The 5,673-nt window shown below is 33.2% G+C and overlaps 1 pseudogene; it reads left to right on the plus strand.

The window, feature by feature from the left end:
* Window positions 1-3,187: 3,187 nt before the first annotated feature.
* LOC120085319 (polyubiquitin 11-like) lies at window positions 3,188-3,802 on the plus strand (annotated as a pseudogene).
* Window positions 3,803-5,673: the final 1,871 nt, after the last annotated feature.

Raw genomic sequence — 5,673 nt, forward strand, 5'->3', positions numbered from 1 at the left:
ACACCCCAATTGTAAGTCCCAGCAATATCAAAATCCACCAAGAGAGGAAGATACATCAGGTGCACTCTGCTGTTGGATTTGTCAGGAAATACCAATCCTCCAATCAACGTGAGAATTTATACCCGAGCATATCATTGCAGGTCCTCTTCATCTGTGTGGTCTGGTAGATGGGCGAAGTTTTTAAATTGATCAGCTAACCATGGCAGGCTTAGACGACCTCCCTTAAGAACGGCGTCATTCGTGGTTACGCCTGAAAGAAGGGCACAAAGTTGTTCCTAGTCATAATTTAGATACCCGATCAATGGTCTTCCATTAATCGGGAGTCCAAATTGGATGGCTACATCTTGAAGTGTAATTATACACTCTCCATGCAACATGTGGAAAGAGTGTGTCTCCTGGCGCTATCATTCCACTAATGCCGTTATCAGATGCCAGTCTAATTGTATAAATTTTATACAAGAGACTCCGTAGAATCCGGCAACTCGTAGATAGTTCAATATACTAGGGCCTGGGTTCTCATGCCAGCGAATAACAGCCTCTCTTTACTGAAAAAGCATTGCATCAATATGCTCGTCTTCCCAAACAGCCTCAGATCTATGGTTGCATTGTAAGTACAAAATTGAGTCGTTGTATGGCCCTGTGGTAACATCTCCATCCATCTGATCCCATAAAAACAATATTAAAAATCAATGTGATTACAATCAACAAATATAATGTCAGTTAATAAAGAATACACCCTTCATTGTATAAATACAATCAATAAATACAATGATAATTAATAAAGAATACACCCTTCATTGAATAAATACAATCAATTAAATATAATGACAATTAATAAAGAATAAATAAGTAAAAGAAGTTACAATCAATTAAATACAATGAGAATTGAAAATAAATAACTAAGTCGCATCACGAGCTCGATTGGGACAATTCTGTCTATTATGCCTTTCTTGTCTATAAATTGTGCACAGTGTCTTGTAGCGTTCCCTTCAATCCATCTTGTTTTGCATGCGAGAAGTACACAGTCTGCCAACCTTCCTAACTCGTGATTCATCTAGATAAATAGTTGGGAAGTTAGGATCAAGCCAACATTTTTTATAGGGATGGGCTCGAACTGAGGTTAATAACATGTCAGATAAGTGGGAATTTTGTAATAGTCTTCAATATAGTAAAAGTAGTCTACCCCAATGGTCTTACACACAGCCATAGCGTGAGAATAGGGGATTCCAAAACTCTGCCACTTATTGCATGTGCATGTTTTGCCATTAACTTTACTCGGTGTGTGTTTCCACCCTTTAGTGTTATTGGGTTGATTGAGATGGTGACTTCATACAACACTGTTCGATGGTCAAATATGTTGACGGAATGTTTGGTTGCACGTTGTTCCCAACGACTTATTTTCTTTACCGCATACCTATGACAAATATGACAATTACTTAGAATACCTCGATAGTCAGTATAAAAACGTGGGTAACTAAGACGTGAATAATTTGCCTCATGAAACACTCTCCGATTCAAGAGCAGTCTCTAGTTCTACACAACGAGTAGTGAAATAAGCAATAGTTTGATGGTCAAATTTCTGTTAGATTATTTTTACTAAAAGTATGAACAAAAATTATTTTTACTATGTAATATTTTTTTTATTAATGACTTTTTTATGTGTTTAAACATAAATAATTGAACGTTTTAGTTTAAATCCAATACCGCTATTAACTTTAAATTCTTTCTTTAATTCGTTTTAGTTTTTTTTTTCTTTTCTCCACAAAATAAAGTAATATCACTATTCTTTTCTCCACATATTCTTAATTTTACATTAAAAACTACTAATAAATTTTAAAATTTTGGCAAAATGAAAAAGATTTAAATATAACTTTTACATTTAAAAAGATTTATTTTTTCCATTAAGAACATATTTAAATACCTATTTTTAGATTCCGTTAAAGAATTAAGGATAATTTTTTATTTTTAAAAATTTGTGGTAGATTATTTTTACTAAAAGTATGAAAAAAACATTATTTTTACTATGTAATATTTTTTTTATTAATGACTTTTTTATGTGTTTAAACATAAATAATTGAACGTTTTAGTTTAAATCCAATACTGCTATTAACTTTAAATTCTTTCTTTAATTCGTTTTAGTTTTTTTTTCTTTTCTCCACAAATAAGTAATATCACTATTCTTTTCTCCACATATTCTTAATTTTACATTAAAAACTACTAATAAATTTTAAAATTTTGGCAAAATGAAAAAATATTTAAATATAAATTTTACATTTAAAAAGATTTATTTTTTTCCATCAAAAACATATTTAAATACCTATTTTTAGAATTCGTTAAAATTTTCTTTCAACTTACGGTTTATTATATTTAACCAAATAAGACATACTCATTTTGATAGCTAAATATCAACCAAATACCAACCAGAAAAGTATATCAACTTATTAAATATATCAACATACTTATAGTTTCTTTAATTTGCTTTAGTTAATCACATGTAATTCTCCCTTATGATAAACAACTATACAAAATGTATCAACTTATTAAAAGAAAAATATTGCACACTACCAAAAAAAACTTTGCACCTTACCAAATATTCCAACTTACCAAAAAAAAACTTTGAATAATATCCACCGTAAACAAAATAAACATTAAAAAATAAGTAAAAATTATCAAAAACTTAATTCAAAGTTAAATAACAAAAATATATCAATTTATCAAATAAAATACTACACTGAAACAAATGAATGTAGAAAATGATCGATATTTGAAAATAAATGAAGAATGTAGAAGAAATGAAGAAAATTTTGTTTTGGGTGAAGATGAAATGAGGGCTTCGGTGATGAAAGGGAAGATGAAATGAAGGTTTCAGTGAAGGAAAAGATGAAATCGGTGAAGAAGGATGAAATCTGTGAAGGAGAAGATGAAATCGGTAAAGGAAGATGAAATTTGTGAAAGGAGAAGATGAAAACGGTGGAATGAAGGAAAATGGTGGAATTTTTTATGCTAAAACGCAGGGAAAATGCCAAATTTGGTCAGAATGCATCTGTTGAAGAGGGCGAAAATTCAGGACAAGGAAGGCATTCCTCCAGACTAGCAAAGGTTGATCTTTGCCGGAAAGCAGCTGGAGGATGGAAGGGCTCTTGCTGACTACAACATTCAGAAGGAGTCAACCCTTCACCTTGTCCTTCGTCTAAGGGGAGGAATGCAGATCTTTGTTAAGACCATGACGGGAAAGACCATCACTTTAGAGGTGGAGAGTTCTGATACAATCGATAACGTGAAAGCAAAGATCCAGGACAAGGAGGGAATTCCTCCAGACCAGCAGCGATTGATCTTTGCTGGAAAGCAGCTAGAAGATGGAAGGATCCTAGTTGATTACAACATTCAGAAGGAATCAACCATCCACCTCGTGCTCCGGCTCTGTGGTGGCATGCAAATCTTCGTCAAGACCCTTATCGGAAAGACCATCACCCTTGAGGTGGAGTCTTCCGACACCATCGATAATGTCAAGGCCAAGATCCAGGATAAGGAAGGTATCCCCCCAGACCAGTAGAGGTTGATCTTCATTGGAAAGAAATTGGAAGATGGGCAAACTCTTGCCGATTACAACATCCAAAAGGAATCCACTCTTCATCTTGTCTTCCGTCTCCATGGTGGGATGCAAATTTTTGTCAAAACTCTCACCGGAAAGACCATCACGTTGGAGGTTGAGTCTTCAAACACAATTGACAATGTGAAGGCCAAGATTCATGAAAAGTAAGGTATTCCCCTAGACCAACAGAGACTCATATTCGCTGGGAAACAATTGTACGATGGCCGAACTCTTGCAGACTACAACATCTAGAAAGAATCTACTCTCCACCTTGTCATGTGTCTCCGTGGTGGTATGCAAATCTTCCATAAAACTTTGACAGGGAAAACCATCACCCTCGAGGTTGAGGGCTCTGATACCATTTTCATGAAGCATGGAATGAAACATGGAAGAAATGGAAGAAATGTACACGTGATGTGTGTGTTGCATGGAGAATATGGGGTAGATGGAGTTGGTGGAAGTATGCATGGCTGAAATGTGACAAAGAGAGAAGTGAAATGATGATTCTTTTGGAATGAAAAATTATGATGATAGAATGGAATGTCAAATTATGGTGAATGATGAGTATGTTGGTATTTGATGAGGCAAAGGTTTAATATAATATATGTGTTTGAAATGATGATAAAAACTTTGTGTAAATTGAAAGTTAATAAAAGAAGACTAAATTAGTTGTTAGAAATTATAAAAATTGGTAAAGAAAGATTGATGTAAATAAAGTAGTATTGGAAATATTAAAATACTTGGAACTTACTTGAAGATGTTTAGGAGAGATGAAGGACTTTTTTTATTTTTTATCACAAGGTACAAGTTCTCTTGATTTTCTCTCAAGGCAAAACTCAAAAGATGCGGAAGGAAAAACTTGTGTCCCTAGATTCATACTAAGCCTCCTTTATAGAGATAGGAAGCTTACTATGCATTACATTGGGTGGACACGTTACATGACACATGACACCTAAAGTTAAAAAACCAAACATTTGTATAATACATTGAAACTTAAGTTTGACACGCGTACAACATTTTGTCTTCAATTGGATTTTGTCGTCTACTTATTTGGATCAGTGGATTGAGTTGGCATGTGGATGTGACGCATGAAATTTGCAAATTCGTTGTCATCCTTTTCTTCTTGAATGTTGGATGTATTTTCTTCTTGACTGGTGGTGGATGGAGACAAAATTTGTTGAAGAATAATATTGAGCTCTTCTTCATTTGATACTTGTGCCATTGTAGCCATCAGTCTTGATTTGTGAGTAAAAAATTATTGATTCTTTTGTAGGTTTGGCTTCATGTTGTGGGGATAGATGGAAAACCATTTTTCCACCACATTTTTTAAAGCAACAGCTGTGTTGAATTTGTCCCACCACTTGATTCGATATGATCGAGATAGGCGGGAGATGTCATTTGATTCTGTAACTGAATAATTCCAATAAAAGATCCATGCTAGATGAAAGTAATTTGAAAAACGAAGAGTTAAGTCAAAATAATTTGAGAAAATATTATTTGAAAAATATTTAAAACTTTCAAGAATTGGGTATGGTAGGATAGCCTCATTAAGGCCAAATATATCCCACCAATCATTAAAACATAATGAAAAATTTTGAATACATGTTTTGTCAAACATTATGAACCAAGAATGATTAAAATTGTTTAATCAAAACATATTGTACCAAGCATTTTGATAATCGATGTATGAATAAGTTTGTGGAGAAATTGATGAGAAAATCTTTTTTCGGTATAAATACTTTGATTCCATTTTGTTGGAGTTAGAACACGAAGAATTCTAACTTTTGAAAAGGCAATTCTATTGGGATCATCTTTATTCTTATTATGGGTGACTTCAATTGAGTCGGTATCAACAAGAATAAATTCATAGAATAAACGAGTTTTTTGTGGATGGTTTGGAATAAAATGGAAATTTGACGGAAATGTTTTTTGAATTGTTTCAAGCATAGATTTACCTAGGAATTTTGGCTCAAGAGTTGTAATATATGAGGTATGGGTTTTATTATGGTAAAAAGTAGATGAAGATGATCGATAATTAAAAGTTTTGTTTGAGGGTATAATTTCTGAATGTTAAAAGTTTG

This window comes from Benincasa hispida, chromosome 9, assembly GCF_027475165.1.
Source record: "Benincasa hispida cultivar pf3 chromosome 9, pf3_genome.v1.1, whole genome shotgun sequence".
In the NCBI taxonomy this organism is placed as follows: domain Eukaryota; kingdom Viridiplantae; phylum Streptophyta; class Magnoliopsida; order Cucurbitales; family Cucurbitaceae; genus Benincasa; species Benincasa hispida.